At 44.3% G+C, this 9,472-nt stretch overlaps 1 non-coding gene across 1 annotated transcript; it reads left to right on the top strand.

The window, feature by feature from the left end:
- The first annotated feature begins 4,561 nt into the window (after window positions 1-4,561).
- Trnaa-agc (transfer RNA alanine (anticodon AGC)) lies at window positions 4,562-4,634 on the top strand. Its single transcript has one exon. It is a non-coding gene; the product is annotated as a tRNA-Ala (tRNA).
- Window positions 4,635-9,472: the final 4,838 nt, after the last annotated feature.

The raw sequence follows: 9,472 nt of genomic DNA, 5'->3' as shown, positions 1-9,472 counted from the left end.
TTAGTTTAAGTCACATTAAGTAGTGCGTAAACTCAGGGACCAATGACCTCATTAGTTTGGTCCCATAGAACTTCCCACAAATTTCAGTTTCAATTTTTCTGAGGCCCTGCAAGCTCTTTTCGATCTGGAATCGTTATATGGACTGAAATTCGTCACAATATAGTTTCCTAGCACATAATGTAATCCATATTGCGATTGCAAGTAAAATAACGGAAACGAGAAAGTATAAGTCTGTCTCATTAATGATTGGAGGGCGTAAATGAAACAAAACTCTAAAGGCGGAAGTTTTGCAGATTTGCATACACTTTTCACCGTCATTGCTAGTTTCATGCACGACTGTGTCTTTAGTATGCTAATATTACACGTAGATATCATATTCACCTAAAATGTAGAACTGTAAGTTTTTGGGGAAAAAAGAGACATTACCAGTGTACCACTGACTCCCCTCAGAAAGCACAGTGGAACTACCGGACCCACCGTTCTCTCCGAGGACGGTTCATCGTCAATAGTGGCTATTATCCACAGCACCAAGCTTCGTAATTTAACAGAAACATGGCACGTTGTTTACTAGCCAGAAACGGCATTTTGCTGCTTCAGCAGCCACGAAGTATCAAATTCCAACGATGGATATTTTTCCACTACACAGATTCGAAAACATCGATAAATAATCGACAACCATACGGTGATAAGCAGTCTTCCCAAAGGCACCGTCGATATCTCGAGGTTTCCAGCTTAAAAGCTCAATAGTCAGTTGCTCAGCTCGTTGAAATGGATGTGAACTTCTCCTTAGATTTCCATTTCCGTGCATCTCTAAAACGCACACTGTTATCAGCCTCAAAATTAATCCTGTAGTATTATCCTCTCGATGCAGCAACACACTCTAATATTTGGCCGTAGTGAGTGTGTTGTTACATCCGCTACCCGCAGCGCATGCGCATCACGTTGCTGCTAGCACACGGGAGTACTTCTTGAAAGTAGTTTTCCGCCGTACCGCGCAGACTGCCCGCACCGCAGCCAAGTTGCACTGGCTGCGAGCCAGTTCCGGAGCGACCGGAATGCCCTTAATCGCATCTGATAGGATCAATGCAGAGGTTTAGACGCTGATTTGACACCGAAAGTTGCTCTTAACACAGTGCTGAGCGGTGAAGAAAGTGCTTACAGTCAATTGTGAAAAACAAGAGTTCCGCTGAAATATACCACTCGGGGCAAATAACTATATCCGACAACTAACTTTAGAATAGTTGAATTCTGTACCCTGCAAAACATCTTCATATTATGCACTCGCCGTTAGAAATATATCTCTTGGATCAAGCAACTTTTTAATACTATGTGGTTCATCAATTTACATAATGTAACACTTGGCGCGAAATCATACGTTTACAAGAGTAAATGAGGGGTATTAATCGACCTGCACCTGGTCGCAGAGGGAACCAACTTGGGCACGTGACCAACTGAAGCCACGTTCCGGTTCAAAGTCAAGTGTGTTGTTATCTCGCAACGCTAACACGGAAAGTGATCGAGGGAAACTCGTTCGCTTGTTATTACCTTCATTAAAGTTATTGACGACGAGAAGCAGAAAAGAGTGGCAGTGCTGACGCGATAAGTTACAGAACGTGGAAGCAAAATGTTAAAAGTTCAGTAAGTCTACAACGTGCAAAAAACGGAAGGAGGTTCACAATACTTACGAGGAGAGCACTGTAAGTACCATAACCCGATTTCCCAGAAGCTTCGCTCAGTAGAAGAGGAGCCTAAATAAGCGAACACGTGTCTTGGCTTATCCGCAGATACTCGACAGTTTCTGAGAAAACGACCGTCAAAGTTTTCGATGTACTTGAGGTGCCTTTTAGCGGGCGATAAGCTCAGCCCATCTGGTGATACAGTCACTAGATCCGCGGCCGCTCACTTTGGGACCCTTGTTCGAAACTTGTTTTTATTCTTTTTGTCATTTACCTAGCCATGTTCGTAGAAAGTTACTTCATGAATCTTTCTTATAAAGTTAGGGCATACAAGGCCGTTTTATTAATTGTAAAATTACATCTAGGTTTCACAATAAGTCTCGCACATTTATTATACAATATATGTTCATGGGTTACAATCTTTTTCAGTTCTCATATTTCATTCTTATATCCGTTCCCACTTCATAATTTCATTCTTATGTTTACTCCTCAAGAACATTTGGTATGCATTTCCTTGGATGATACTGATCGTGGAACACTCGAAACAGATTCCGAATACCACGAGCGTCGCGCCAAAACGGATTTGCCACAGTGACATTTCTCGTTAAGGATCCCACTCTGGAAACAAAACCCCGTTAACATCGCTGAAAATTCCACGCGCCGTCAATAATTTCGCGGCATACCACTCATAACGGTTTACTTTTCCAATAATTGGCGTTTGCAATTGATGATGGTCACTATATACTACAGGAATTTCACCGAAAACAATTTCAAATAATTTTTCCACTCATTAATTGCTTTTCTTTTAATTCATTCATTTCAATATACATTGGAAAACATTCGTGTAGTAATCCTCTCGAACACGGATAGATAAATGAAAAACAAAAATAAAAATGAAAGTAGTTGTCGACTTCCCAATCCGGGGTGCGAAAGGCACTGTGCCACCGTCTCGGTGGAACTGTTTGCTCGGTAAGAGACACATAAATTACCGCCAAAACTTTGACCGTCGTTTTCTCAGCAACAGTCTAACGTCTACGGAAAAGCCGAGACACGCGTTCGATTAGTTTGACCCCTCCGGCAGTGAGCCAAGTTTCTTGGAAATCCGGTTACGCCGCTTACCGTGATCTCCTCGTTAGCGGAGTAGAATCCAAGTCCCTACCCCAGAGAAGTTGTTGTAAAGTACATACAATAAATATCGCACTGACGACGTGGATAAAGGGGTTATTACTACTCAGCAGTATCTACGATTTTATGAACGTTACGAGGAAAAATCAACTTTGCGAAAACTTCACAGCTTTTGTCGCACGGAGGTGGGCATCAGAACTAACAAGGAAACTGACGCAAAATATTCTGTTTATGGGATAAGGTTTCAACAGCTTTCACAATAAAAGGGTCACCTTGTGCAAACGAAAGGACATAGTTCCATCTCATTTTGCAAAATTTCTGCACACGAAGTATCGTGACTAGTGGCTTATGCAGACGAACCGTGATTCGTACAAATTACACCGTGAATGAATGTTGTCAAAGTGATGGCGCGCAAGGAATATTGTGGAGCAAACTTGCCGGTCAATATTTCGTTTTATGCAGGATGTGTTCACAGCCTCAAACTAATGGGTTGTTTCATCGCTGTGCTACGCAGGACATTGTCGTATTCACATACAGAGTATGACAACTGCCTTCTTGTAAGAATACTGGAGTGTAGGGTACTATTGACCCCCCTCCTCCATGTTTTCTTCTAGGCATAAGCAATGTCGTGCTCCCAGCCTGGCAACGTATTCGGTTCGCTTTCTCCTGTAATAGTAGTACTTGCTGTGTTTAGAAAATGAGTTGCCGATTCATTTCACTTCCTTTACATACAACGCGCTCCATAATAGCCGAATAAGTACACCAAGGATACTCAAGCCAGGAATGTTCGTAAATACGCGCAGGAGAATGGCATTTAGGGTTTGGTGCCGCGTCGAAGGCGCAATCATTACAGACCGGACCATGTCAGGCTCGGGGAAGGCTGTAGAAGCAATTAAAGTGTGTCCTTCAAGGTAACCATCCTAGTATTTGCCTTAAGCAAGACCTAAATCAGAATCGCCGGATGGAGATTTGAAAGGCTATCACCCTACATACGAGTCCACTGTCTAAGTCACTGTGTCATCTCGCTAAATAGCATTACTTTGTAAACAGATTCTCTGTGTTATCCGTGCGGAATACGTAGTCAGGAAACAGCTCAGCATTTTCAGAACAGTAAACACTTATTTACCAAGCAGTTCGTTAATGACGCATGCCGTTTCACGTTGGATGGCGTATCATTTAACCCGTATTGCGTAGGGAATTTGTGCCAAGTGAAAATATTGTCCTAATTTCCCAAGAATCAAATTGACAAGCCATTCCTAGTTCATTTTGAAACAATACCATTTTGTATACCTATTCGTACACAGCAATTAGACAACGTGCAGTACTGCTACTCTAAATGTCTGGAGTAAAATGAAATAACACTGTGGTGCGGAATGTTCGAAGAAAATGGTTCAAATGGCTCTGAGCACTATGGGACTTAACATCTGAGGTCATCAGTCCCCTAGAACTTAGAACTAGTTAGAACTAGCGGTCGCGCGGTTCCAGACTGGAGCGCCTAGAACCGCTCGAAAGTTCGAAGAAATTCACTCTGTTTTGAGTCGATTCCTTTCATTTGGTAAGTAAGCGATGTACTTTCTGAACAAGATTATCACAGCGCTTACTAACGGATCATATGTCTACGCATTTGAGTCTCCCGGCTGGATGATGGCGCCCAGTCACAGTGTGTACAAGGAGCTCTGGACCACTTCCAAGTGGAGCGGTGAAAGTTAAGAGTTCGAGGACTGTCTGAGAACGGGTCCACCGGTGCGTAAGTAGCAACTGGGGGCGTAGCTCAGATGGTAGAGCGCTCGCTTAGCATGTGAGAGGTACCGGGATCGATACCCGGCGCCTCCAGACTAAGTTTTTGCTCTTGTCACGAAGAATCAACGTAGAGAATTAGAGCGCGACGCACTCGAGAAAGCCAAACAATTTTCTCCCAATAACGCACACCTGCCACTCGGATGATCAGACACAAAATACACTCCTGGAAATGGAAAAAAGAACACATTGACACCGGTGTGTCAGACCCACCATACTTGCTCCGGACACTGCGAGAGGGCTGTACAAGCAATGATCACACGCACGGCACAGCGGACACACCAGGAACCGCGGTGTTGGCCGTCGAATGGCGCTAGCTGCGCAGCATTTGTGCACCGCCGCCGTCAGTGTCAGCCAGTTTGCCGTGGCATACGGAGCTCCATCGCAGTCTTTAACACTGGTAGCATGCCGCGACAGCGTGGACGTGGACCGTATGTGCAGTTGACGGACTTTGAGCGAGGGCGTATAGTGGGCATGCGGGAGGCCGGGTGGACGTACCGCCGAATTGCTCAACACGTGGGGCGTAAGGTCTCCAAAGTACATCGATGTTGTCGCCAGTGGTCGGCGGAAGGTGCACGTGCCCGGAGCGACGCACGGATGCACGCCAAGACCGTAGGATCCTACGCAGTGCCGTAGGGGACCGCACCGCCACTTCCCAGCAAATTAGGGACACTGTTGCTCCTGGGGTATCGGCGAGGACCATTCGCAACCGTCTCCATGAAGCTGCGCTACGGTCCCGCACACCGTTAGGCCGTCTTCCGCTCACGCCCCAACATCGTGCAGCCCGCCTCCAGTGGTGTCGCGACAGGCGTGAATGGAGGGACGAATGGAGACGTGTCGTCTTCAGCGATGAGAGTCGCTTCTGCCTTGGTGCCAATGATGGTCGTATGCGTGTTTGGCGCCGTGCAGGTGAGCGCCACAATCAGGACTGCTTACGACCGAGGCACACAGGGCCAACACCCGGCATCATGGTGTGGGGAGCGATCTCCTACACTGGCCGTACACCACTGGTGATCGTCGAGGGGACACTGAATAGTGCACGGTACATCCAAACCGTCATCGAACCCATCGTTCTACCATTCCTAGACCGGCAAGGGAACTTGCTGTTCCAACAGGACAATGCACGTCCGCATGTATCCCGTGCCATCCAACGTGCTCTAGAAGGTGTAAGTCAACTACCCTGGCCAGCAAGATCTCCGGATCTGTCCCACATTGAGCATGTTTGGGACTGGATAAAGCGTCGTCTCACGCGGTCTGCACGTCCAGCACGAACGCTGGTCCAACTGAGGCGCCAGGTGGAAATGGCATGGCAAGCCGTTCCACAGGACTACATCCAGCATCTCTACGATCGTCTCCATGGGAGAATAGCAGCCTGCATTGCTGCGAAAGGTGGATATACACTGTACTAGTGCCGACATTGTGCATGCTCTGTTGCCTGTGTCTATGTGCCTGTGGTTCTGTCAGTGTGATCATGTGATGTATCTGACCCCAGGAATGTGTCAATAAAGTTTCCCCTTCCTGGGACAATGAATTCACGGTGTTCTTATTTCAATTTCCAGGAGTGTATTAACATAAACAATCCGAACTCAACGTAGTCCCCTTTATCATTGGATTTACGCGCAATACAACACACTTAAATACTAGATATGGTGTACATGACATCACATGCACGCAAAAGCGTTCCCTGACAGTTAAGATATGTTTCTATATCATGCGACTACACGACTTTTCCGATGTAGCGTCATGTGTAACCAATATTCTCACACCCTCTGGGCAGTCAGGAGTGCTCTACGCGCGTAAGAGCACAAACTGCTCATCCGTCCTGGTAAAATGTTAGTAATGTTGACATCGGGGCACTCCGTTGTTAACTAACTGTACTGCGTACATTGCTAAAATCGTTGATGCGTATCTTACTAAAATCGTTGATATTTACGACACAGATGGCCGACACATGGTCGTGAACAGGTTTTAGATATTGCAAGTATTCTAAAACCTATACGAGAATTCAGACTTTCTCGGCGAACATCGTTCATGAAATCTTCTCTGTTTATCAGCCTACTAATGGCGTCGTGCTGTCGCAACGTTTCAATTAGGTTTCTACTCATCATCTTAAAGCCTGAAGATAACATGTAGGAAACACGTCAAAATGTTGTGAGAACACGATGCCATGACTCAGCTAACAACGTGAGACGACTTCATTTATTTTAAATCGGTCTCTGCAGCAACAAGAAATTGTGCATCTTTGTCAGCAAACGCGTTTTGCTTCATGGATGTGTTATCACTGGTCTGTAATGAAATACGTTTACTATTTGGCTTTCTTTCTAGATCTAAAAGCAGTTCGTTGCGAAAGATATAGGGGTGTGAGTTTACTTACCTTTTTTAAATTAATTTAAAGGAGTCACACAGTTTAAACGTTGTCTTCGGTGAGAAGAACTGTTTGATACAGCTCTCCACGTTAGTTTGTCCTGTACAAGTCTCTTCATCTCTGTGTAACTACTGACGCCGACTCCGTTTGAACTTACTTACTGTAGTGAAGCCTTGGCTTTTCACTCCTTTGGCGAATTAAGTCCCGTGATGTCTCAGAATGACTCTTATACTTCCTTTTCGTCAAGATCTATCATAAGTATTACTATCCCCAATTTGACCCAATCCATCTTCATTAGTTACTCATATCCGATGACTCCATCTAACACTTAGCATTGTTTTGTAAGACCTCTTTTCACAAGCTTCTTGTTTGTACTGCTCCTCGTCCACGTTTCACATCCGTGCGAAGGTGTTCTCCAAACGCGTTCTAACTCAAACTGGTATTAGTTGTTAACAAAGTTTCTCTAACAGAAAGTCTTTTCTTGCAATTGCCAGTCTGCAGTTTAATTCCTGTTTACTTCTACTGCCAACAGTTATTTTCCTGCCCGAATAGGAAAATTCACCTATTGCTTACAGTGTCTCATTTCCTAATGTTCGCGTCACCTGACTCACCTACACCACACTTCGTTATCTGTGTTTTGCTTTTCTTGATATTCGTATAATAACTTCTTTTCCAGACACTGGCTGCGCTCCTGTCTCAATCGGTTTCAGTTAAGTGCCTTCGACTCAACTACCGGCTGCGTTCTGTACAAGCTATAGATAATCTTTCACTCCCTATATTTCATTGCTGACAAAACCAGAATTTCAAGGAGCGTACATATAACGAAAACAAAAATTATATAAAATTAAAAATTAAAAAGATAAATGATATGAATGGTACAACAAATGATTTAGTGTTAGCGGTATAAGTGCGGATATTGTGATCATTGGTATCTTAATATGTACCCACTACAGTGTGTTACTTGTTTTTTCTCTCAAACAGTCGTTCCGCAAACACGTCACAGAGTCCACTACCTGGTGTTTTCTGCACTACGAAGTGGACTATGCCTGCCAGTGTAGACTAACCCCTTTGCGTCCATGCGTCCACACTTCAACACCTAACCTGCTGCCTAAGGGAAAATTGTGAGTCGGGACCTCAGGTCAATTTGTCATATTAGTGGATGAAACGTAGCACTTTACATAAAGGTTTGTCAGATATAAAACATTTATAATAAAAAACCACTGCACACAGCCATGTCCGTATATGTATCTCTCACAGATGATTGTTACGTCGTAAAAATCACAGTATGCAATAAAAATCACAGTAGCACATCTGTTTACGTTAGCTTGGCATGTTCCATTCACTGACGTTCCACCTTAGACGCCGTATATAGTACAAGTGCATGATATGATGTTGTTCAGGACACTTTCCGCAGTCACCAACAGAATTATCTGCACTTAACCTCTACCACCCCGTATACTAATATAATGTACATCTACAAAAATTTTCTGTTCCACATTTATGAAGCCTATGGTTATTTGATGGAACCTGCTGTTACAACTGAACGAGCAATGCGCTAGCTTGCCATACCCAGACCGTGATCGAAACAAAGTTAATTGCCAAATCATGAACGTGGTACTGTCCCTGCCACGAAAGGAAATACGATAGAGAATTCGAAGAAGGAGAAGACTAGATTGAACTCATTTTCCTATACCCACATCCTGTCTATTATCAATGAAGGTCGTAATGCAGTATTTCTGACAAAGTAAAGGAAAGAAGAGAAGATACGTCAATGGAACATATACGGCGACAGCTTGATCTCTTCTTATAACATCTATAAAAGTATCAAAAGTATATGTCATGTGACCATTGTTTTAGTGATATTCGTTGAGAATTGAAAATCGGTATTGGATGTGATTCTTATAAACATGTGTAAACAGTCCCATGGTGTACGTAGGTAGTTCAATAAACAATGAGCCACAGCTGTTTCCTCAGAACATGTACACGGAAGCGCCAAAGAAGCTGCTATAGGCATATGAATTCAGGCAGAATACGGCGCTGCCTTCGGCAACACCTATATAAGACAACAAGAGTCTGGCGCAGTTGTTAGATCGGTTACTGCTGCTTCAAAGACAGCTTATCAACATTTTAGTGAGTTTGAACGTGGTGTTTTACTCAGCGCACGAGCGATAAGACACAGCATCTCCGAGGTAGCGATGAAGTGGGAATTTTCCCGTACGACCATTACACGAGTGTACCGTGAATATCAGGAACGCGGTAAAACCCCAAATCTCCGGTCGTTGCGACCGAAAAAGGATCTTGCAAGATTGGGACCAACGACGACTGAAGAGAATCGTTCAATGTGACAGAAGTGTAACCGTTCCGCAAACTGCTACAGATTTCAATGCTGAGCCATCAAAAAGTGTCAGCGCGCGAACCATTCAACGAAACATCATCGATATGGGCTTTCGGAGCCGAAGACCAACCCATGTACCCTTGATAACTGTGCGACACAAAGCTTTACGCCTCG

This window comes from Schistocerca serialis, chromosome 1 (genome assembly GCF_023864345.2).
Source record: "Schistocerca serialis cubense isolate TAMUIC-IGC-003099 chromosome 1, iqSchSeri2.2, whole genome shotgun sequence".
NCBI classification, from domain to species: Eukaryota; Metazoa; Arthropoda; class Insecta; order Orthoptera; family Acrididae; genus Schistocerca; species Schistocerca serialis.
Note: the sequence above shows the minus strand (reverse complement) of the source record. Positions and strands in the feature narration are given on the sequence as shown.